The sequence below is a fragment of the Sturnus vulgaris genome, chromosome 12 (genome assembly GCF_052056855.1).
Source record: "Sturnus vulgaris isolate bStuVul1 chromosome 12, bStuVul1.hap1, whole genome shotgun sequence".
NCBI lineage: Eukaryota > Metazoa > Chordata > Aves > Passeriformes > Sturnidae > Sturnus > Sturnus vulgaris.
In genome coordinates this window covers 4,698,272-4,723,832 of record NC_142254.1, presented here as the reverse complement: position 1 = coordinate 4,723,832, position 25,561 = coordinate 4,698,272, and the positions used below count along the sequence as shown (strand labels likewise).

The following is a 25,561-nucleotide window of genomic DNA, read 5'->3' as shown; positions in this document are numbered from 1 at the left end:
TGACCTTCTGAGGCTTTTTCTGATCATATGAGAACCTACACGATAATAATCTCCTCTACTGTACATTCCTGAAAACACTGAGGGCAAGTTCTCTCTTAAGCAAGGGGATTTTAAGAAAGGGACCTAGAACGATTCTAACATTTTTAAAAGTAAATGTAGTGAAAAGAGGGTCCCTGCTGGCAAGCCAGGAACCTTGATTTGTTATTGGCAGAGATGTCACAAGTGAGAGGGACGACACTGTCAGTGTACAGTCAGTAAGGTACAGGTACAGTCAGTAAGAGTAAGCACTCCCCTTCTCTTTGCACCTTATCATGCTGAAAAGCCAAGTTTCGGCTGATTTTTCATCATTGATGAGAAGCTGATCGTGGCATCAGTATAATTAATAAAGTTAAGAGGGATTCTGGATATTCCAATGAAATGTTTAGAGTGTCCAGTAGGACACCAGTGCCTAGTGCAGACGTGTGAAGGGAGAAGCTGCTTCAAGATCTGGAGTCAGACTTCAGTGCTGTGCAGAAGGAATATGACCAGAGGAAGTGCAGCCCTGCCCTTCCTCAGGAGCATTGACACCTGGCTCTCACTCAGAAAGCAAGATCATCTTTACTTCACCTGCTGGCATATCGTTCATAGCATGTAAGGGGAAGAAAACCTGGCAGCCCATCCCCTCCTGTGCCTCTGCAGCTGCAGTTTTCAGCATGCAGGAGGTTTGGTGACACCAGCTGCATTCATTCCCTGTGTCCCCCTGGCTGCAGTGGCTGCACAGAGGAGCATTTGTCACAGACACACAACCCCCAGTATGGCCAGGACACGGCAGGGTAGGGGAATACTGCTGGCACTGCCTCAGCCATTTGAAATGCAACACAGGTAGAACCTGCCACATCTTCTCCAAAAGAATATTGCAATATTTTTTTTCTTATGCCCAAGTAGAAATTTTTTTCTAGTTCATAAGGACTTCAACCCTTCCTTTACCCAGCCCAAGTGTCCAACTCAGAGCTATTGTGGCATCCTTTGCCAAAAGCCATCAGGAAAACCCTCACTGGTGACTGCAAAGAGGCATTTTTTAAGTTAATGTTTGTGCTTGCTGAACATGTCTGATATTAACTCAATTTGCATTGCTCTTGTTTAGCCTTGCTGTTTAGGGGGTTGTTCTAACCTGCTCTGTGGATTGAGGGGACATGTTTGCCACAAAGTATTCCAAGAAAAAATTGATCCAAATTAGTATTCTAGGCCACAGCTTTAGTTGTATTTTTTTTTTTTTTGCTTACTGAGTTTGCAAAGCATAGAAATAGCAATCCTCCACTGTTTCCATCATGTTTACTTTCTTGTTATATGTGTTTGCTCTGTTTTAGGGTTTTTCCTTTTGATTCTTATTTTATTTTTAAGAGTCAGGGCACAGTTTCTTAAAAGAAAAGCAATCAAACAGGGGCACAGATACTGCTCTGCAGATTAACAGGTAATGAAGAGTATGTTTGTGTAAAGGACATGCTTTTATGTGCCTTATCCTAAAACCACTGCTGTCAATACGAATGCTCATCCATGGAAATCAGTACTTAACAGGAAAGGGATCTGAAAGGGAGCAGATGATTCCACTGCTCTTGTTAAGTGCCTTAAATGTGATCTAAAGGAATTATGAGTAATTTACTCATGAAAAACCAGAATGTAGTAATAGTGCTGCTAAGTGAGTATTTATGAAGAAAAACAAAGCAGAATGATTTAACAGGAAGGCCTTTGAGAAGAACATTGAGAGGAAAAGCATAACTCAATCAAGATGCTCCCATATAACAAGTAGCAAAGAAAGAAAACAAAGCAGTGAAGAAATGAAAGTAAAAACATTTTAAAAAAATATATATATTCCGATATTCAAGTTGATACCCTTTTCTCCCCCAAGCCTTGTTCCATGATGAATATCCCCACAATCCTTCCAGCTAGGAAATCACTCTTTGGATGCAGACCAGGAGGTGCAATGAGTCAAACAGAAAAAGTCAGGAAGGAGAAAAAAACAGTACTGAAAAATAGAGTGGCTTTGCATAATGCATATCCACAGTCAGCAATGTGGTCATTGATTTCTAACCCAAAAGGTAGATATAAATAAATAAAGATCTAAAATAGTTTGTCTTACTCGAAGGCACGTTAAATATAAATAGAACAACTACATTATTATTCCTACTCTGAGTACCAGAAATGATACAGTAACTTCAGTGAGTTTTCCCCGTTAGAAACAGAACTTGAAAACAGCAATGAAGCACAAAGCCCTGGGTCTCCTGGGCTGTGCCCAAGAGCAGCAATACCTGTTAGTGCTGCTGGCCCAGGATCTTTGGGTGGTAGGTAAAGAACATTATCCAGGCTGTGCTCCCAGGAACTCCCACATCCATGTTGCCTTTCCACACAAGACATCCCTAAGCAGCTGAACAAAGCACACTTCTAGGGGTTACCCTGTGCAAAGCCACACTCCCTGACTCTGAGCAGGAAGGAAATGCTTCAGCCTCCTAAAGCCTCTCAGAGTCACTCACAGGCAAGCACCTTAAAGCATTTGCTTGACCACAGCCAGGAAACTGTGCCAGGCTGGGCTCTTAGGGATGCTGTGATTTGGTGCCTTCTGCTGAGCCCTGGCTCTGTGCCCTGAGGACTCCCTGGGCTTGGACAAGCCTGGCTGCCTCTCCAGCACAACTGGGTTTAACTGTAACATGGGAACCCTGGCTCAAGCCACCTCCAGCCCTGTGAGCCCAAACTTGGGCAGACCCATTGAATCACTATGGCTGGAGAAGGCCTCTAACATCACAGAGCCCAGCCCAGCCCCACTGCCATGCTGAGCACTGAATCCACTTGCTTTGGGAACACTGCCAGGGATAGCAACTCCACCACTTCCCTGGGCAGCCCATTCCAATGCTTGAAAACCCTTTCCATGAAAAAACTGTGTTAATCTCCACCCTGAGCCTCCCCTGCCCAGCCTGAGGCCGTTCCCTCTCCTCCTGTCCCTGTTCCCTGCAGCAGATCCCAAATCCCCCCGGCTGTCCCCTCCTGTCAGGGAGTTGTGCAGAGCCACAAGGGCCCCCCTGAGCCTCCTTTTCTCCAGGCTGAGCCCCTGCCCAGCTCCCTCAGCCCCTCCTGGGGCTCCATTCCCTTCCCCAGCTCTGTTCCCTGCCCTGGACACGCTCCAGCCCCTCCTGGGCTCTCTGGCCATGATGGGCCAACACTCAGAATATTCTGAATTGGAAGGGACTCTCAAGGATCTTGGAACAGTGGAAGACTCTAAACCCTGTAAGAGCAGAGATGAAAGCCAATAGGAAATGTAAGGAGAAGTGTGGAAGTGATTCACACAGCAAGTGTCAATGTGCAGATGGGGACAGCACCCACACATGGGTCACCTCCTTGGGGACCAGGACAGGGATGTTCAACCCAGCTTTCATTCTGGGGGCTGGGATACCAGCAGCAGTGTGAGGGAGGGATGGGCTTCATCTGGAGCAGAAAGCTGTGGTGGTGGCTGTGCCACCTCCCTGGAGCCCTCAGGCCATGCCCATCCCTGCTGGGCTCACAGTGGCACTGCCATGGGGACATCCCTGCTCCTCCTGCTCTTCGGAGCCTGTTTTTAGACACACTGCTCACACACGCTCCAACCTTTCACTTAAAATCATTTTACTGGTTAAACTCGAGTTTTCTGAAACTTAAAAAGATCAGTGCAGCTTGCCAGGAGGGCAGGGTGATTCCTTCCCACGTGGCCACACCTGGATGGGAGCAGTTAAAGGGTCCCTGGAGAACTTCAAAAGGCAGGAATCAGGAATTCCCTGTGAGCCACTCCATCCTGAGCCATCCCAGCGAGACAGTCCCACACCACAGGGCAGGTCTCTGCCTTCAAAGGACACATGAATTTTACACAACATGAATCCTCTGAATTTCACCCAATTTCCCAGCAGTTCTATCAGCTTGGTTCATGCTCTATGCAGGTCCTTTTATTACTAACACTATCCTACTTTTCATTATGGTGTGTTTTTGCTTGCCACTTGATTTGTTATAATCCAAATGCAATAAAACATGACATCTTTTCACATTCTACTTTCATGTCATCATTTGTGTAAATCAAACTGCACAAATATAACTTATTTTGCATAGCACCAAGACTACGGGTAGCCTCCTACTAAAAAAAGCCCCAAAAACTTCTCAAAATCAGAGGAATTTTCAAAGTATAAAGGAGACTAAGCAAATTTTTTTAAAAAAAGCACATTAGCCTTATGCAAAACATAAGGAAAATGCTCAGATCTGATTATATGTATCTCATACAAAACATCTAATGCATGAAAAAAAAAATCAGTGCATCATCCTCTTTTGCCCATATGAACATTTTATTACTAAAGCTGGTTTGATAAATATTAATATTCAATCTCCTTCACTAACTAAAATGTCAGAAACCCACAAGATAGCAATTTTGTGTAAAGTGCAAGAAGATAATATTCTCTCATACAGAGAAATCTGGAAACTATATTGGGGCTTCTTTAAACAAAAATATAAATTTAAGATATTGTAATTTCTGATATATTTGTTAGTTTTATACTGAAAGGATTAATAAATCTTCCAAAAACTTAAGATATGTAAGTATAATATCAGGTTAAAATATCAAATAAATAATCTTAATAATGATTATACATTCTCATCCTATGAGTAAGAAAAGGATTTTTCTTTCCATGCAGTAGATCCATCCCTTTTACTTGGAATATCCATTGCCAGAAGGAAAATTTCCCAGCTGTGGATTCTGCCTCTCAGGTTTGTTTTTGAAAGCCCAGCTGCCAGGAACTCCAAATGATAGGTTTATGTGAAGGCACAGCAGTTTCACTTGGACCATTGTTTTTCACAACTCTCATCCTCACACACTGTTGAAAGGAAGCAGCAAGAAGCTGCTAATGTTATTTTCCAAAGTGAAGTTCTTTGTGGATACCAGCTGCTGGTCCCTCTCCTCCCCACCAGCACTTGCTGCTCCTCAGGGCCATTATTTGGGTGGCTGCCCCTAAGCCAGGGTGTGGATATTTAGGGCACATCAATATTTGGTGTTTTTCAGGAGAGGCTGCAGAACACTCAGACAGGCTTCAGCACTGCAGCCACCTCAATGATCTAGCACTTAGCAGTTTTATTTTTCTTGTTTAACAAAAACGATCCCTGGCTAGTGTAGCATGAATAACCTTCCTCAGGATGGTTTAAAGCCACTCTGTAATAAAGTATGCATCCTACTGCAATGATTACAATGTCATCTACTCCATTTCTGCATGAACAGCCTAAATTGTGAGTTATTACAGCATTGCTTGCAATGTGCTGGTTTATTTTTTTTTTTTTAAACTAAGAGCACTCACATGCTTGGGGGGTAGAGAGAGGAAAAGGCTGCAGAGTGGAGGTCAGTTAGGACAAACCCAGGTGGCCACTGCAGTTTTAGCTTTTCAATATCTCTTTTTCAATATCTTTGTTAAAGCCTCCTGCTCCAAAAGGCTTGGAGACACCAATTAATTGCCTTTGTGGTTTTGTTCTTGTAGTTTTTATATTTTTTAATATTCTAAGGGCAGGCCAGGAGTTGGAATTTGATGGTCCTTGTGGGTCCCTTCTAACTCAGGATATTTGATGATTCTGTGATTTACATTCTAAATATAAATTTAACATATAATATTGTGCATTCAATTGAAAAAGTGATGTCAAATGAAAAATCATAGAATCACAGAATAATAGAAAGGTTTGGCATGGAAAGGGACATTAAAACCCATCTTGTTCCACCCCCTGCCATGGCAGGGACCCCTCCCACTGTCCCAGTGTCCAGCCTGGCCTTGGGCACTGCCAGGGATCCAGGGGCAGCCACAGCTGCTCTGGGCACCCTGTGCCAGGGCCTGCCCACCCTCACTGGGAGGAATCCAGTGCTTCAATCAAATTCTTTTAGAAATGGGGTGCTATAATAATGATAATATTCCAGAGGAATAATATTCTTCTGGAAGCCATTCTTTCAAAAATTCTTCATCAGCACCCACTGCAATGTTTTCATGACTATGTCAAAGGTTTTGCTCCAAGTGGAATTCTGTGAGAGGGCTCTGAACTGAGTCACCTGCTCTCAGCACAGTGCAGACACATTCACAGAGGTTCCCTCCTCGTGCTGCATTCTGCCTGCATCCCTGATGTGTCAGTCCTAGGCACTAAATGCCCAAGCATGGCTCCCTGCTGTGTAACCTTTTCAAAGCTCAATGCCTAACAACAGTGGATTTTTTTTCAGTTTATGTCCACAGTGCTCCGTGATGTGCAAACATTCCTGGAAGTGATGAGACACACTTGATGAATGAAATCTCTTCTAGAACATACTGATGAAAATCATAAACCATAAACCTCCAAACCATAATTTAACAATAGCTGAAACTGTTCAAAATTAGAGAATATCAAGCTACAGAGAATGATACTCACTGTTGGTTTAAAAACAGTATCTTCCTAGTCCAGTTCTCTCTGGATATTCAATGCCCAGTTTTAGACCAAGCCTGCACATCTCTCTTTGCATGCAGGGTGTTATCACAATGTGTACATAACTCCTAATTTAGGCTCAGACATATTTAGATACCAACATCTGGAGAGAAGTAGTATTAGGCAATTCCTTTGATCTGGCACACATATTAAATGTATCTAAACTGCATGTTTGTTATGAAAGGCAGCATTTTATGCAGCTCAAAGTATGTTTACATGATTTAAAATTTGTTAACTTGCCATTCTGCAATTTAACTGCTAGGACAGTATCTCTGATAAGGCCATGCCAGTGCTCACAGCTCAGTGTGTAAAATATAGGAAATTTCTTCTGATGGGGATACTTTGGGGAATGATCACATCATTATTTTTTCTATAGTAGTATTTTCACAATTGGCAGGTGTGCCCTCAAAGCCCCTGCTGCCCGTTGGGCACAAACTAAGCACTAAAATTGTGTCTCTAAGATAACTGAGATGCAGCACTCAGAATATCCATTATTCCATGCTGTTCTAGACCAGTTGTTTCCTGAAAGACTCCAAGGTGAAAGGACCACAATGGCATAATGGCCTTCAATTTATAGTGCTTTAAACATTCAACAATATCTATGTTGCTGCATTTTTCAGTAGCGGTAAGAAACATTAATAAAAAGATATTAAATTCTAGGTCAGCATTTATTTCTTGGAAAGACTGAAAACCCTTCAGATATTTCAGCAGTTAAAATGCAGCAGTTGCTCTATTAAAATTTGGTTTTGAGGGTCAGTCACATTATCATGAAAGAGATGGAATAGCCCTGAATTGAGCAAGGGACATTTGTAAAATGCTTTTCCCAGACAATCCAGGGAGATAATCATTAGCTGTGGAATAGCTGTGTTTCCACCACGGGTGGGAATGAGACCCATGTGGAAATCTCCCTTCACTTTGCAGTGGTTTTCCTTTAGGTTTCCAGTAGTTCCAAGGAAATTACCTGGTAAGAGACCATGTTATTAACACTCATAAATTATCAATAAGTCTTGTTTAAAAAACACCCAGAGCATGTTAAGGTGACAACACAGAATCTGTGAGACAGAAATACATTTGGAAAGCTCTCTGTACAACAAAACATTTCAGTCCTTTTCTCAAGTTAAATCAAAAAGTTTGTCTGAATAAGGACAAACATTTCAGTCCTTTTCTCAAGTTAGATCACAAACTTTGTCTGAATAATGATCATATATTAAGAAGGAAATGTTAAACCCAGAAGGCAACAATGAATACAATTGTCTAAATAGGAATGTCAAGTCTAGTTAGTCCAGAGTTTGTGGGAAAACTTATTTTTGGTTTTCCTGTACCATGAAAAGTGAAGCATTAGTTGACAAGAAAGAGTGTGAAATGAAGCAAAGCAATGATATAGTGCTGTGTGATTTAATTCCAGACAGCCTCCAGCTCAACCCCCAGGAGCACTTACCCAAAATGCTCATTCCTCATAGAGGCAGAGTGGGAATCTCTCTAAACCATTGCAAAAGTGTGCCCTGCCCTCAGCCAGGATACCCTCATAAGGATGAGAAATAATGGAATTTTCACAAATTGGCAGGTGTGTGCTGTGGAATGATGGAATCAGCCTCAGCCTTACTGCAAGTGACTTCTGTAGCAGGGACCTCAGCACAGACATCAGCAAGCGTTGATGCTGAGTGGTTACAGAAAGTATTCCAGGGAAACAGAGGAAACACTGCTTCAGGATCCTGTTTCTGTGTCAAATCCAACCTGACCAAATCATGCCCCTTAGCAGAAACAATTTAAACACAATTTTTTTAACCTCTTATATAGAATTTCTAATTACAAAATCATAGAATCATAGAATTGTTTTGGAAGGGGACCTTGAAGATCATCTAGTTCCAACCCTCCTGTCATGGGCAGGGACACCTTCAATTAGATTCAACATTTAATAAACAGTAAATGAATTAAACACCTCCTAAGAGCTGGTATCTGTCTGTTGTTTCAAATGAGAGACTTTAACTAGACCAGCTCTTAAGCATTCACAAGTCTTTAGACTGAAGACTTGAGAACTGGCATGAAACAAACCATGAAGAAATCATTGTCTAGCTGAGAGCAGCCTGGGAGCCAAGGAGAGGAGGAAGCAGAGATTTTTGAGTTGTTGGGCACAGAAAACACCATGCTGCCAGAACTGCTGGTGGCTCTCACAGAAGGCTGTGCTTGTGATGTGCCTGCCCAGGAAACTGGGGCAGAAAGTCCCAGGCAATGCAGAGTCCACAGGAATGTGTGGCTTGGCAGGGAGAATGACTGTACATGTGTCCAAGCCAGGAGGAAACACCCAGACAAAACCCAGATTAGAAGGATTAGGAAGATGGAGCATCACTTTGGTTCAAAACTCAACCAGTTCTGGGAGAACAAGGTCCCTATCAGGATACACTGCATCTCCTGAGTGCAGGCATGGGGGGAAAGGACAGGGGAAAGGAGAGCTGGAGCAGCACTGATGAAAAAGAAAAGATATAGCTGTCCAAAGCAGGATTGCTGAAAATATTCTGTGGAGAATTAAAATCCGAATGGAAATTTGCAAAGGCAATAAAGAGGCATATGAGTGAGGATGTATACAAAGGAATAATACCAGCAAATTTCAGGGCAATGTTACCTACAACCAACAAAGAATATGGAAGTAAAAAAGGAATACAAATATTGTGAAGATTTGCCTCTCATCCAACAAGTAAAAAGAGAGTTATAATTAGCAGCCAACTCAACTTCAATTGCTTGACAGATTCTGAAAAAAAAAAAAAAAAAAAGCTAAATAATCAATTACTAATCACCTACAGGATAATAAAATGATGGAAACAGGAAACGCAGTTTTGTCAGGAGCAAACAATTAAATTTCCCTCCATTACAGGTAACTGGTGTAACTGATAAGGCAGAAGCAGCAGATGTAATACAGCCCCACTTCTATATAGATTTAAATACTGCTAGGCATGGAATCTCCTTTGGCAAGCTAGGGAAATATTACCTGGATGAAAAAAACCCTTGAGCTAAATCCTTAATTAATTTAAAAGATATGTTCAAGGAGCAATTACCAATATTCTTATTTTGAACTGAAAGAGGCATTAAGATGGAAATTCACAGGAGTCCACTCAAGCAATATTTGAATTATCCTCCTGTGAAAAGGGCCAGGGAAAAAGGGCAGGGGAAATAAGGCAGGAGGACATGCAAGCATGGATCTTTGTGATCCAAAATGATCTTTACAAGTTGGAAATAAAGTCAATAAGGACCTCTAGGATGAAATTTGGTAAAGGCAGATTCAAGCCCTTGTGTGTGGGAGTAAGTCATGAAATGCACCAAGAACAAGAAAAGGGTCAGATGGCAAAATTGAAGAAAATAATAGAAGACATAAAATTCAAAGAGCAGTAAAACACCTCAACCCCAAGCTCATCCTTGAGGCACAAGTGAGACTGCAAAACATGGACAAGGATGGCTGACAAGTGTGAGCATGAGCCAGGTTCTGATCCCAAAATAGATGATGTCAAATTTCAGGCTCTAAAAGAGGGAAACAATAAAGACAATAGATTTTAGAACATGACACATAAAGAGGAGCTGAAGGAACTTGATGTATTTGATTTACAAAAGAAAACATTAAAGCGAGATTCATGAGAGACTTACAATGCAAAAATCTGCAAAATGACAGTCATTCTAAGCAGGGCAGGAAAAAACAAATGACAGGCATTATAATTTGGTTCAAAGATTTACTTTAGATATTAGGAAAAGTTTTCTGACTAAAAGAGGTACTAATTCTTCAGAGATTTCTAGAAAGGCTGCAGAAACCCTTTTGATTTGTTGTTGCTATAAACACATTAGACAAACAGCTATTTTAGTGCATAATTTCTTACAGACTTCCTAGCCTTAATTTTCTACAGTTAATGGATTATTTTGCTACAGCCAGAGGAACTCTAAACCAAAAAAAGTCTGAGCAAACTGAAGAAATTATTTCTAAAAACTTAAGGAAAAATTAATCTTCACAATTTTAATGAAAATCACTAAAAGACATAGAGTAAAACAGATATTCAATTCTAAATGTGATTAAACCTCATTAGAGGTGGCAAACACTAATACACTGCAGATTTTTATTGATTTTGCTTTTTTTAGAGAAAACTTTTTTCCCAATTATAATTTGTTACTACAGATCAGATTATGTAATGGCAAGGACAGCTGAGCTTATGTTGTTCACTGGGCTTCACCCCTTAAATTCAAAGTCTGATTGTAACTGTAATGAAGAAAAATGTGAGAACTTAGTACTTCTGACAAAGTACTTCTAAAACCTCCTTCAGATGGAAAATATGAGACCCTTTGACATCCAGGACAAGAATTTAATGATGATTTAAATCATCACATATGGTGACAGCATCCCTGCTGTGGGAGGGAGCAGAGAGGGACAGAAAAATGCATGGGAGAAAATCATTTCTTTGCAGTCACTTCATGGAATGGCTGGAATTCAAGCACTGAATCCAATCTAAGTGCCAGCTTCAGGAGCAGAAATTTTCATTTTATGAGTACAATTGATTATTTCTACCTGTTTTGATCAGCAGAGAAAGATAACCAGTTATTGTTTTGCACAAATAAATGATTTACCATCCAATCCAAATCCTGGCCTTTCCTAAACACCAACGAGCTGGGTCAGGGCCAGTGTCAGGAGGATTTTCAGAACATCTCACACACTGAACCCATCCCTGTCCCTAGCACAGCCCCACTGGCTGATTTATTCCTGGTTGCCAGGAAATCACACTGCTCCTCTATTTACAGGGACAGGGTTTTTATCTATTGGGATTTAATATGGGTGTTTAATTAATACTTTTTGTTTATTAAGATAATTAGTGCTTCCTGGAAATATGAATAAGCCACCAAGTAGTTGATATGAACTTCAAGTAATATGAAAGGTGGAATATTAGCATAAGGATAGAAATAACCTCAAGCTCTGTATAAAATTGGCTGCTTAGTTTAAACTGGCCCTTTTCCCCTCTCTATTTTGCAGCCTATCAACAGGAATTTTTGGGTTTTAGGAACACACAAACAATGAAACTTGCATTTTTTCCAGGCAAAAATTGTTCCAGTGTTGTTATTACCTGATAAAATGCTGACCAATTTTTGGGCTGCTGTGGTATCCCACTGACAAAGCTGAATGCTTTCATACAAATGAATGCTTTTTCATACAAAAATTCTCTTTTTTTTCTGACTCACAGACCAGCAGGCACGTTACAAATAAGTAACATAATGAACATAGGATGTCGCAGTCCTACTTATTGATAATTATCTTTTACATATCTGAGTAAGCTTATGTTCCTGAAGGTGTAGGGATACCCTGGAGGAATAACAGCAAGAATTAACACTCTAGTGCACATGCTAATTAGGATTTAATTAGGGAATTTAAAAAATGCAGAGTGCATGTTTTCAGCAAGTGCAAATTACCAACTTACTGCTTATAGGGTTGGGGGTTTTTATTGCAAATATTATAATTGTCACTTTATGTAAAAATTCAAGAAATTTAAATTCTGTTTCGGTTTTTAGGAAGAAATAATTTTTGCTCTGGACCATTTTCATCCATTATAATTCTTGTAACATCCTGTCCCAATTGATGAACTTTTTCTACATTACTAATTCAGCGTGAAAAATAATAAATTGCTTTTCTTTATGCTATTACAATGTACACAGGATGTTCCCTACAATTTGCACTGTAACATTTTCCTTCAGCCTTTGCTGTTCATCTGACTAGCAGTCACAACCTGTGGGCCAATAAAACTATTCCCTCAAAAAAGGGAAAGGGTGCAGGCCTTTCTGGGTTTATTTTTTTCCAGGAAAAAAAGCAAAATGAAAATGCCAAGCTCTATTTTAACACAGCAGTTCTTTCCCTTCCTGCTCCCACCTTTCTCTCCCAAGCAGATGTTCCACTTCATTCTGAGGCTGGAGGGACCCTGACATCAATAGTCTTGAAAGTTTGACCCTGATCTAAAACCTCACAGTGCTAATGGGAATTCTTCCAATCCTTTCCCTGCTTTTGGCCATTTTCTGTGTCTGCTCACTGGAAAATCCACACAGGAGACAAATAAACATGCAATAAAAGCAAATTTTAAAGATTTCTCTAGCTGGGCTGTGAGAGAAACTTCTGACTAGGGACTTCTAATGAAAGGGAATTAACAAGATGATTAAAGTGTTAGGAAAACTCAATTTGCATCAGTATTTTAATTCTTTCAAAACAGACCCTTTAAACAAAAGGTAATCTTGTCAAATACCTTTCTCTCTTAATTATTAATGCTAATTGCTGTTCTTCATTGTTTTCAAATTCAAAACTTTTCCAATGTGCTTCCTTTGCTGTTTCTGGATGTGCTTTTCAGCCCCAGTGCTCAGTGAAGCCTCAGCCTGTGCACGATTTGTGCATGATTTGTGTCATGGGAAGGAACACCCCATGACACTTCCCATTTCCCCACTTCAATTCCTGGACATCTTTAGAACCTGCTAATTAGATTCCAGCACAGTTAACGTCCTCTCATTCACTGTGGGTATGGCTAAATGGGGAGACAGCAATTAATGGCTGACTTTATAAGAGCCCCTGGGACTGAACACCAGTGAGGGCACTGATGGCTCAGCCTGTCAGAAGCACCAGAAAACCCTGGCAGGATTGCTCAGGACACAGAAAACACCTGTGGACCTCGAGTCCAAAGCTCATTTGAGTCAGCAGTCACCACCAACACTGAGGAGCAGTGTGAGTTTAGGGGTTGGAATGGCCACATTTATTTTCTTTGCTTTCATAAGGCTGCCTTTTTATTAATTTGCTGAACCAAGATTTGAAAAAATGAAAATTAAATTAAAACCAAGGAAAAAAAACCAACCAACCACAGACCAAACAAGTGGAAGATACTCAATAAGACAGCCCTGGCACTGCATTTAGTTGTCCAAGTGATTTTTTGTGCTGATATTTAGGCAGGTAATTTGGGTTCTGCATCACTGAAGTCGTCAGGTTATTACTGGTGGGGTAGGGAGAGAGCACCTGAGCACACAAACACTCAGCACAACTGGAGCAGCCAAAAAGGAAACAACACCTACAATTAACTGGGACATGCTGATGACACATCTTAGTGGGAAAAATAATTCATCTAACTTCAGATATAAATCATTTTTCTTAAAAACGAGTAAGCAAGCAAACAAACAAAAAAAACCCCACCTATATCCTCAATTCCTCCCTTGTCATAAAAATGGTTGATCTACTCTAAAGTGATCTGAATATACACTTCAGTTCCTTTGGTGCTTGTACTGAAGCTTATTAGGAACAATCAAAACATTCCAGAAAACACATCAGAAAGGAAGATTTCTGACCTTTAGTAGTCACCAGGTCCAAGAATAAAATTCATTGTTTCTGAAGATCATGCACTCTCTGAAAAGCAAATGAAATACAGTCTTAACCACTGTGATTTTGTCTCAGTGAAGTTACATTTTAAAAAAAATAATAGAAGCTTGAGGAACTGTCTGGCAGTATGGATGTGCTGTTAGAGGATAGCCCAGAAAAAAACCTGGGACTTCAGACTTTGTTTAGTTTTCCCTTTGCTTTCATTCAACATTCAGGCTCACCCTCACTCAGATGAGATTATAATGTAATAATAGGCAAGAGCTAATAAATTTGTGCTCTCAGTACATCACTCAGCTGTCTCTGATATCACAATATTTAAAGGATCTATCACAGCATGAAGCATTTCAGCTAAGTCTTTGTAACAATCGCAAATTAAATCATTTAAAACCGGCTTTATAACCCACTTCTTTCCAAACACTTTTCCTTGCCAATAGCTGGACTGAATTTCAAGACAACAGATAGGAATATGATAAAAACAGTCCAAAAAGACAAAGTTTTTATTAAAACATTGTTTCAGGAAAGACTTTAAATGAGATTAAATTTAGCAGATGTTTGTAGTTAATTAGTAGGTCATTAAGTTTCATGAAATGTTTCAAACCACATGAAATTTAGCAGATGTTTTGTAGATAATTACTAGGTCACTTAAAGAAATATTTACTTTTTGACTACTCACCATGTGTACAGTAAAACAGGTGTTTTTATTAGCACTTCAAAGTGAGATCAGGGATAGGCTTTATCTTGCAGAAATTGAAATGACAAATGCATTTGAAATATCGAAATATAAGATGCTGCTTTTTACAGAAATGCTGTAAAACATCTGAAAACATAAGACCAAGAACTTGAACAGCTGGCACCCCACCCTGCTGCATTTTCAGTGACATCCCCATCCAGCACAGCACTGGATGTATTCATGGAACACTTTCATCTGCAACCGAACCCAGACCAGAACACGAGTGGGGTCTCAATTTCTTCCATCAGCTGAGAGCAACTCATCTCTCTCCAGCAACTGCTCCGGGAAGCCTGGCAAGAGCAGGTTTGGGTTTAATGTTGGGCTGTAGGAGAAAGGTGGCATTTCTTGTCAGGACCAGAGGCTCTTTCTCTCTTCCTCCAAGGAAGAAAAAGATCAGGGATTCAGATGGGGGAGAAATTGAGGCACGTTCTGGCAGAGCCCTGCTCTGGGTGGCCAAGAGGCTGCAGTAAATCAGTTTTCTGGACAGGTCTCTGAGCAGCACTGGGACAGCCCTGCAGTAACACAGGGATTGTTATCACAGCCCAGACCAGGCACTGCAGCCCAACAAAAGCAGAGCTGTCCCAAGAGCCCACCCTGGACAAAGAGAGGGAATCCAAGGAAAACCCTCGTGCAAATATCTGCCTTCAGAGCCTGGTACAAATGCAGGACATCTACTGGGAGCAGACGCTCAGCAGCACAGAAAAATTAACAAAAATTGTGGGATCACAGTGAAGGGGTGTGTGCAGAGTTTTGCCTTGGAGCATTCCTGTAGAATTTCAGCTGCTTAGGGCAAGTCTGCAGCCTTGAGTATGACAGAGATACCAAAGGTGTTTTACAGACAATTGAGTTGTAGGTACTGGATTTTGGTTTTTCTTACTGCAGCTACAACATATTTTGTGTTCTGGACATAAGCTGTTAAAATAAAATATATTTGGCTCAACAAGGCTGGTTGTACCATCCAAGCCCCATGGCTTCTCTAAGTCACATTAAAATCTGGAATCTGCCTTAAACAGCACCAAGGAGCAGGAATAACTGCTAGGGGACACCACGAGCTCTGGCAATTTGTGTTGGCATTTGTCTTTATCCCACACATATTTAACACAGATTAACCCCTAACCTAATCACTTCAGCCTACTCTTTTATCTCAAATTCTGCAAATAGTTGCAATGTCTCATTTCACATCATTTCAGCAAAGGGTTCAGTGGAATTTAAGGTTTTATAAATACTAATTTAAAATTGGTTTTGCAAAACAAACTTCGTGATATTTTTTTAATGCAGTAGGGAATTTTCTAAAAATTATCTTTTTTTTTTTTTTGTCACAAATACTGTAAAAATGAGGAATTGGAATACAGAAGCTACAGAGTTCCTGATGCAGATTCCATTAAAAAAAGGAAGCACTGTTTCACTAACTTCAGGTGGAGGGGGCTGCCCCACTGGAGCACTGGAAATATGAGACAGGAGCTTCTGTGCTGGCAGGAAGAGGAAACACCACAGTGAAAATAAGTTTAACTTCTACAAAAGAAATACCAAGAGCTAGGACCAGAATTTAAGGGTTTTTTTTCTTTCTTCATAGTACAGGAGATTACAAATAATACTACATACAAAAATCAATCCATTGTTAGCAACAGCATTTTCCTGCCTATTACCTTTACTTTTCCCATCCCATTTTCTTGAAATAAGCTGGAAAAATATCAGATTGCACTACTGTAAATTTTTTAAGCAAGAAATTTCACTTTAACCAGACAGCCAACATTCAGATGCTTTTCTTAAACAAAGTATGTGAATTCTAACTAAAAAAAAAAAATTAATTCTAGCTCGTCCTAGGTTATAGATCCATTCTGTTTAAAGCTATTAAAAAACAAAGTATAGGACAGAGTGTTTAAATATAGAGTTTGTAAAGCCAGAAAGAGGCAGCATTTATGCTGTTTGTCATTCCTAATTGACTGTTACCAACCTAACAGGGCATATAAGGAGGAGAGAATGATGGAGGAAGCTGAGACCATCCTTGGAGCATCCCAAGGTGCTCCGTGGGCCAAGAAGGCAAAAGGAGTTTTCATACTGACCTGGGTACAGCTGGGATTCTGTGGAGAGGATGAAAATTTGTTCACATCTTACTGTAGAGATTCCCAGAGACTTTAGGGAGGCATTGTTCTAGGGCGGTTTGCTGCAGACAAAATTCTGCTCTATTCTCTTCCACCAGCCCAGGGATTATTAGAACAGGACAGGGAACCCTCTCTGAGCCTTCAGAGGTCACCTGAGCCCCAGTCAGAGGGAGCAGGACAGGTGACCCAGGTGTCCTGACCAAGAAATGGGTGATGGAAGATCAGACAGGCTGCTCACAAACAGAGACCAGTGAAAGGCTCCTGCCCCAGTTCACACATTCCAGTTGGAGTACAGACAGGGAAATGAGAATATTTTCTACTTTAGTCACGTGTCTCATACTTAAATAGCCAAGATTTGAGTCCCAGTAAAGATAAGGCAAACTATTCACAGTGCATCCTAAGGGCAGCTCCCATCCATTTCCAATAATTTATGCAGGAGACCTTTTAAATCAATCCTTTCCCTCATCATGGCCTTCTCCATCTCCTTTTTCTTCCTTCCTGACTCTGCAATTAAGTCATAATGCTGAACGTGGGATAGATCAACATCCTGGCTTTCCAAAACATAAAGTCCACTCGAATGGATCAGCTCCCCACTTAGGATGCTCTAATGTGGAATGTGGCTTTGGCTAAAGCTGAGGGAGCAGCACGTGGTGCTTCCCTTGGTGGGTTTGGGTGCATTATTATAACCCAGGCAGTGGATGCTGATGGACAGCTCACAACAGGATTTCATTTCCAGCCTCTTCAGAAGGAAGAGGCTGTCAGAGTTGCTGGGAGCTCACAGGAGAACAAAACAGAGCTCTGTCACTAAACATGCAGCAGCAGAGAGTATAGGCAAATACTCTGGTTCTCATTTCGTTGAAATTCTTGTGCATTTTCTTATGATGTGTCCGTGGTGTGACAGACAAAAGAATGTGCCTTACAGCTCCTACGTGGCGTGATTTGTGTGCATTGATCACACAAACCCCTTTGGCACAGTGCAGCCCTCCTGAAACTGATTAAACACACAAATACACATTGTGACAACCAACCTGCTCAACATTCCACACTTTGGTACTTCAGGCAACACCTTTTGGATTTAACTTCCTCCCAGTTACATCTGTCCTGGTCTAACATCATCATAAGATCAAGGATTACTCTCACTAAAAAAGTTCTATTATTATTATTGTTGTTGTTGTTAAAAACAGTCATGATAGTAAAAAGTCCAAGTCTAAATTCAACGTGTTTCTTTCACATAACTTAACTTTACATCCACTATTCCACACCTGTAACTTTTCAAATAAAAATCTAAAAAAAAAAAATTCCTTCCTGTGACGACTACTTTAAACAACTTCTTTAAACTATTTCTTTAACTTCGAAGAAAGGTCATTTCATTTGAGTGCATTTCAGTTGTGTGTCTGAACAGCAGATTGCACCACACAAATACTGACCAGTAAATAAAAAAATAAACTGTAAAGGGTACAGTTAAATATAAATTAAATATTTATTTGCAATATTTAGAATTATAAAATATCCTGAGTTTGAAGGGATCCCCAAGGATCATTGACTCACCCCCTGTCCCTGCAGCCCCCCAGCAATCCCCCTGTGCATCCCTGGTGTCCCAACGCTCCTGGAGCTGTGGACCATTCCTGGGGAGCCTGGGCAGTGCCAGCACCCTCTGGGGGAGCAGAACCTGTCCCAGATCTCCCACTTAATCCTTGTGACTTTAGACCTTCACTGCAGTTCAGATTCATATTCCTCTTAGCCAGTTTAAACACGTTTCAAAACATATTCTAACATCCCCCAAATCCCACCGTGTGTGCACTTGGCACCTGCTTTTTGGAGCTCTCCTGCTCATGATCACGCATTACAAACATTTCTTTCTCCATCCCTGTTTTCAGCTCCTTGAGCCTTCCCACCCACACAGCTCTGGGGATTTTCACAGGGTCCCCTCAGCCTTCCCACACCCTGCAGAGCTGAGCTGGGCAGGGCACAGTGTTGGAACCCACAACCCTGGGAGTTTTGAACTCTCTGTGCTTTCTGGCACTGATCCCCATGAGAACACTGCTTGTGACCTGACGCCTTGGAGAAGGCTCCACATTTGAGTGATGGAGTTAAAGTCACCAGTGTGTGGTTAAATAGGAGTGTGTGATTTCACATGGTGAAGGGTTTGGAATTTGGGGTTTTTATAATATAGTAGTAGGTATGGGACAAGATGGAGGATTTGGGGTGTTGTCTCTTTTCTGTCTTCCTTCTTCTTCATGATTTCAGGCAGTAGTTTTTGTTTGGATAGTTAGTGCTGCACTGTGGGTCCCAGGAGTTTAGTTATTGGATCAAAAGTATAAATAGTAAGTGTTAGTTCTTTATTGGATTGTTTAGCTTTAAAAGACCTTGTAACTAGCTAAATTCATCTCCATTTTGCTCACTTTTAGCTGGTAGCTAGAAGTGTGGCAGAATTCTCTGTACTTTAGATAAGATTTAATAAACAACTAAATTCGAATGAGAAATCCGTCTCCTTCGTGTTTTTAATCCTGACTCTGAGTGAACACAGAAGAAAATAAAGACAAGCCACTAATTAAGTGGTGCAATTAACCCTTTACAGCACAGCAGTGGCTGCAGCCACCGACCCTGTGCCAGGGGAGCTGGCAGCTTTCCTGCCCAGCTCAGGCTGGGTTTGGAATGGGACAGGACATTTCCTGGGAATAACACACATCTCAGGAGTTCTGCAGGAGATAAGTAATATACCCCTGAAGGTCCTTAACTCCTGCCTCTCTGTCTCTCTCTCTCTGTTTCAAAAGCACTTGTGAAACATTTCCTCACGTTTGAGTCTATTTATATTAATCCTGACTGCAGGAGATCTGTTTCCTGGGGTCCATTGCACAAAGAATAATATACAAACACATACAAAATTCTCCCTTCTACCATAATATTAACTCTGTGCAAAAAGTTTGGGTTTTTTTCCCTTATTGCCTCCTGTTTCACCCCCTTTGAAGGCATTTAGCTAGTGACCAAGATGACTGTGCTTGTGCTGATATGGTAAAATGGGTTTGTGTAAGTGCAGGCAGATTTCTTACACTTCAAGCAGGTTTGCATCTCCAGGAACATACTTATTCTTTCCAAATGAATGGTGGTAAAGATTCTATAGAAGAAAAAGAAGGTGAAGGGAAGCTGACAAGCTAGTAGGTCAAGAAAAGTGAAAGATCTGAAAGACTCATAAAAAAATAAAAATACTTTGCAAGCTTCTAATGGCATTTCTTCCAGAACTCCAGAGAGCAACAAATGCCATGCAAGGGGTTGTAAAGGGGGAGACAGGAAGGGGGGAATTTCTGTTGCAGGAGAAAGGAAAACAGAAATCCAATCCTGCAAAGACATCTCAGAAACCCACAGTGATGTTGGTCAAGAACAAACCAAACCAGAAGATTGAGAAGATGTTTTTGGGAACATTGGGGAAGTTGAAGAATGGCTCAGGACATATGTAATTCTGCTATTGAAGAAAATTACAGAAATAAAACTAAAATTTAGCTTCTTACTGTATTCCAAATTGGAATCTACAGAGTGGGTGATTCCTAACCTAAAATGTGATGGACCAGGAGGTGGAACTGATCATTCAGCATTCTTTCATCTTGGCTGCTGCCCTTTCCTGACAAAGTTGACAACCACAGAAGTCTGGTCAGGGATTGTGGCCGCATTTTTATTTGGTATTATGGTGCTCTGCCAGCTAAGAAGAGCAGATAAACCTGTGAGCACATATCTCTCTGTGCAGTGTGCTCCAGCACAGCATCAGCAGTAGCTGTTACTGCAACTGCAATTCAAAGCTTGGGCTAAAACCTTCAAAGCTTCTGAAAGGCTCTAATTGCCTAAAAGAAATGGCATGATTTCCTCCAGACTCCTTGACCACTGTTCCATGACCAGCTGTGGTTTTTTGGCAAGTGGCAGAACATTCTATGGCTAGAAGGAGTACAGACCACTTGAAATGACTTTGTGCTGTCTGAAAAGTTGGTTGACTCAGGTGTGTATGGGGGGACAGAAATATTGTTGGGTCTCAGAAAAAGCCCTCAGGTTCTGTAAGAACAAAGTAATGGTAGATCATCCCTTTAATTTGCATCACACCCTTCCTGTAGTTGCTATTTTCTGCTGCAGCAAGGCTCTGTCTTCTGCCAGTGAATTGTTTTAATTGTCAGGCCAACAAAGAACTTCAGCAAAGCTTCCCAGTCAGAGTTCTCCAAATGTAATGGTAGTAGTCTAACTTGTCACTGGAAATTTTTTAAAATCAAAATGTATTTGCTAGAATTAATTTGTGCTCAGTAATTCCAGCTGAAAATGCCATCCATAAACCTATTCATCTATTCCTCCCAGGTCCTTTAGCAGTTTTCAGAATTCTCTCAGATTACACAGATTTAAAAGGGATAAGCCATAAAATAAGAAGTATCTCACAGTCGTTTCTGCTTTTAGTTGCATTCATATTTAACTGAGCTGTGCTTGTCTGATTTGGCTGCACGTAGGAGCTAAAAAGCAAATTTCACCATGGATCCAGCACAGATGAAGGCCTCCTCAATTTGTAAACTAGGAATTAACACAGTTTGCTTTAACACTGTAAAATCTTGAAAACAAACAGATCATGAGAAGTACCAGCTCCTCTCATTTGAAGTGACACATTCACACCTTTGCTGATAGCATCCTTTGGCTGCAGAGAGCTTCTGCAAGGTTGGGCTAACAATGCAGCAGAGTTCATGTTTACATGCTGAGAGCTGTATCCTGGAAACAGGAGAGTTTCTTGGGTAATTCCAGAATATAATGGCATCTTCTATAGTCCAGCTTCTTTTTCACTTTTTTTTCCCTCTAGGAGTCGTTTGGTTGGTTGGGGTTTTTTGCTTGTTTGTTTTGGTGGGGATTTTTATGTCTCTGCTGTTTCTGATACCAAAACAATGGTCACTGGAAGAGTTTCTGGGGATTCCATTGAATTAACTGTGCATAAACCGAGCAGAAGTGGTCTGACCAAAGCTCTTCCTGCAGGCAGGCAGGGAGAAAATGTGACACAAATTCTACTGGTTTCCTCAGCAGACACATAGGGCTTATTCTGCAACACCCTGAATTTCAGCCTAAGTCATTTCAGATCCAGGAGGTATATCTGTGTTTGACATTTGAGCATTCCTAAACAGAACCCATGCTTAGAACTTTTAAGGATGACCATTTTAATAATAAATATATACTAGAGATATATAAAAATATAAATATTGATATAGTATATAAATATATACTAGAGGAAAGGGAAAACAGCAGTTATTCTATACTGGGGTTTTTATTAAGCTTTACCATAAAGTCATTAATATCCTCAAAAGCAAAATTAATGAGGAGGGTTTTTTTTCAAATTTGCCAAGAAAAACTTCAGCACAACCACTCCCAGACAGAGATCTGTAGTTTCAAATAAAAATATCATTCTCTATTACCCCAACACAACCTCCTAATATTAATTTGAGGTTACCTCTAAGCCACAGCAACTTGGCCTCTTCACACAAAGTCCTATTATTTCCAGCAAGGCTGCAGATCTTTGGTTCATACACCCACAATCCAAAAAGCAGCACTTTTTTTTTCAGTGAATATTACAGAAAAAAAGAGCTTAAATTATCAGCATCTTGTCATCTCCCAAATGGCAAAGTTGTATAAACCCATATTTAAAGAGCAAAACCACTGTGTCCCCATCCTGAGCCATACAAATTACTGCTTTAAAAGGATCTACTTGCTGAAAAGAAATATGCAGAAATATCCCTGCATCTTTCAGTTAATTTAATTTGTTTTCCTTTTTGTTGGTTTTTTTTTTTTTTTTTTGACCTTCAAGTGCCATCACAGGAACAAGCACAGAACACAGAACACTAATTAGGACACTCCAACAACTCCTAATAAGTCTTAATAAGCAGTCTGCTGTACTGCATGAATCAGCACCACTGTATGAAGAGCTCCTGCAGTTTTCAGGCAATATTCCACCACAGTCTGTGCATTCCTCTGCCAACAAAAAAACTCACCAGCACCTCTGCCAAAACTCAACACACAGTTACTTTGCTTCTAGTTACTTGAAATTAGATGAATGAGTACTCACTTTAGCTTATTTTTTACTTATTAAGAGTTTATGCCATTTTAATGTAGCCTAAATCAACAATTATGGGACCTTTGTTGTTGTTTGCTTTTAATGCTTTAGGCACTTTCAGGATTTACTGTTCACGTCTGAAAAAACTGCAAAGGTGCTCTGGGGTAATTTTTCCTCTGGAAATGTACATTTACAATTAAAATTAATTGCAATTATTAAACACCAACACTTTGCCTCAATTATCTGAGCACTCACATTAGAAAAGAGAAACCTTAAAATATTTATTTGCAAGAATTAGAGAACATTACTTTGTGCCTTAGTGAAGTCTAAAATGCCCATTAAATCTCTGAGTGAGCTTTGGAATACTCAAAGTCCCATTAAAGCTAAAATATTGACCACAGCACACACATTTCTTCTTCTGAACTCACCTATAAGTCTAAATCAATTCCTCAGTTGTCTGATACTTTGAAGCAAGTGGCTTTTTGAAAATATCAGGGTACAAAGAAGTGATGAGCATCAATCCCTTGAATAAAAGCATTTCCCTCTTTTACCCTTTCTTAAAAACACGAGAATCATTTTAGTTGGAAAGAATCTTTCAGATCTCTAGGTCCCACCATTACCTTGATTCATAACACTTTTTTAAAGAGAAAAAAACAGAAAAATATACCAAAGTATCCTCGTCATGTAAGGTTCTATGTAGCACACATAATTTTAACACCTCACTGCTTTGATAAAGAGCTTTTTTAAAAATCATCAGGGTCCAATTCTGAAATTCTGTTACATTTCTCAATTATTTGCAGAAGTATTCTGCATGATATCCAACTTTGACACCTTTGTGTAAGCTGTTCATTAGCAAACACATAATTTGGTTTTAACTGTGTATTCTGAAATGTCCTGGCTAAAAGCTCTTGAAATATTCCAGCTTTTGCAAAGTGGCCACCCCTGATGCTCAGGCTGGTCTGAGCCAAGGGACTCTGCTGGAGCTGCCTGGGACACCCGAGTATTTAACAGCAGGAGTGTGGATTTGGCTGTGTCATGGCACTTTCCAAATTCCTGCTTTCCAGGACACAGACAGATCCCAAGATCGCCTGGGATATAAATACTGAGTCCATAATTGTACCACAAGTTTAGATGTTTGTTGTTTAACCTCTGCAGAACCAGACAAGACATCAAAATTTCCCTACCCTCCTACCTCCAAATTTTACTCCAGTCTCCTGATACTAAAACCTCTTTTTGTTTGATTTATATTAACAACCCAACAGTAACACTAACTGTAATCTCACTTATCTAAAAATACATTGCTACAATGAATAGACATAAGTAAATAACTTTCTTAATTTTTTCTGTGCCCATTTCTGCTGTCCCAAATGGAGTACAGAATAAAATTAATCTACAGAGTCTTCAAGAAGCAAATTAAAGCAAGAAATATCTCTAATTTTTATCCTAGTAATACTTTATTTAATTGCAATCACTTGAATTAATTTAGACTTTTCCCAGCAAAAGATTTTCTATTGACCAAACAAAATCAACCAATCTAAATCAGTAGGTTTATCAATTTCACATCTCCTGATGAAGGGAATTTATTTCTCTACTTCAGAAATGCCAAATAAGTAACGGGTTTTTTTTTCTTTTTTTACCTTACTGAAATAACTAGATCCATACAAACACTGCTATTCAACAAACAGTACCACCACCACTACTGTGAAGTTCTTAAATATTCAGATTGGGTAATTAAAACAAGTTGGTGTAGAATTAATTGACAAAAATTGCTACAATTCACCTCAAAACTATTTGGTCATGATGAGGCAAAAGACTAAATTGTATGTAAAATGATATTCTTAAATCAGCACGAATCAGCCTGGCAGTTAGGCTGTTAACAGTTTAATCCTCTTGGCTGGCAGACTTAAGAAACATTATATATTATTAATATGGCTGGCTAATTTCTAATTAGGAACCCATTAGCAGTTCTAACAACAAGAGATTTTGATAGATTTGCAGTCAACCTGGCAAAAAAAAAATTATAAATTACTAGGTGACCTCTTGCATGGGATTCTTCCATCTGTCCATTATCATTTAATGTCAGTCAAATCTGGATTGAAAATAGAAAAAATGTGAGTGTGTTCTGAGCTAATTTCATCAGTGCACAATGACCTCTTACCTTCTGTGGACTTCCCTAGGGGGATCATGGTAGTAGTTTGTCTTAAATCAAACTGTTTTTTCTTAATTAAGAATTAAAACCCCAAGTTATTTCCTGGCTCGCTCATTCTCCTAAGTTTGAATGTGTACCCTGAGAGAAATGCAAACATTAAATCATATCTACATGGCCTATTTGCAAAATGGAAGAATAATAATTGACATTAGTGGGGTCTGAGCTGAGCTCTGAGGTCAGGACAGTTCCACTGCAGGGAAGCTCCCAGAAAACCAAAGCCTTGCACAATGGGGGGTGAGGCTCTGCACGGGCAGATAAATGGACAGGAAAAATGAAAAAGCTGCTCAAGGCTCACTGAGATGTCCAATAACAGCATCACTCCTCCACAGGGAGGGAATATCAAGTTAAATTCTATTTAGCTGGTTTTCCCTTTTGTTGCTTAGAGCTCATAAAAGCCAAACTAGTCTGGAAGAGTTTTGAATAAGCTTTATTGGCATTGTTCCTCTTGCCAGCTCAACCCACAGCTTCAGCCCAGGTGGCAGTTCCTCTTCTGGAGAAGGTTTAACAGCAACAGTGCAGTATTTGAAAGAGAAAAGTTGAAAATATTGTAAGGTTCAGTTTGCCTTGCACTGAAGGGAGAGCAGCCCATTAAGGAAAAGAAAAAGTGGAAACTTAAAAAACACCC

General features: G+C 40.1%; 1 long non-coding RNA gene across 1 annotated transcript in view; it reads right to left on the bottom strand.

The window, feature by feature from the left end:
• The window catches only part of LOC148222341 (uncharacterized), a 200,568-nt gene that overhangs the window by 15,474 nt on the left and 159,533 nt on the right, over window positions 1-25,561 (bottom strand). The window contains exon 2 of the long non-coding RNA XR_015806162.1: window positions 13,807-13,864. This is a non-coding gene — a long non-coding RNA (uncharacterized LOC148222341). The remainder of the gene's footprint in view (window positions 1-13,806; window positions 13,865-25,561) is intronic.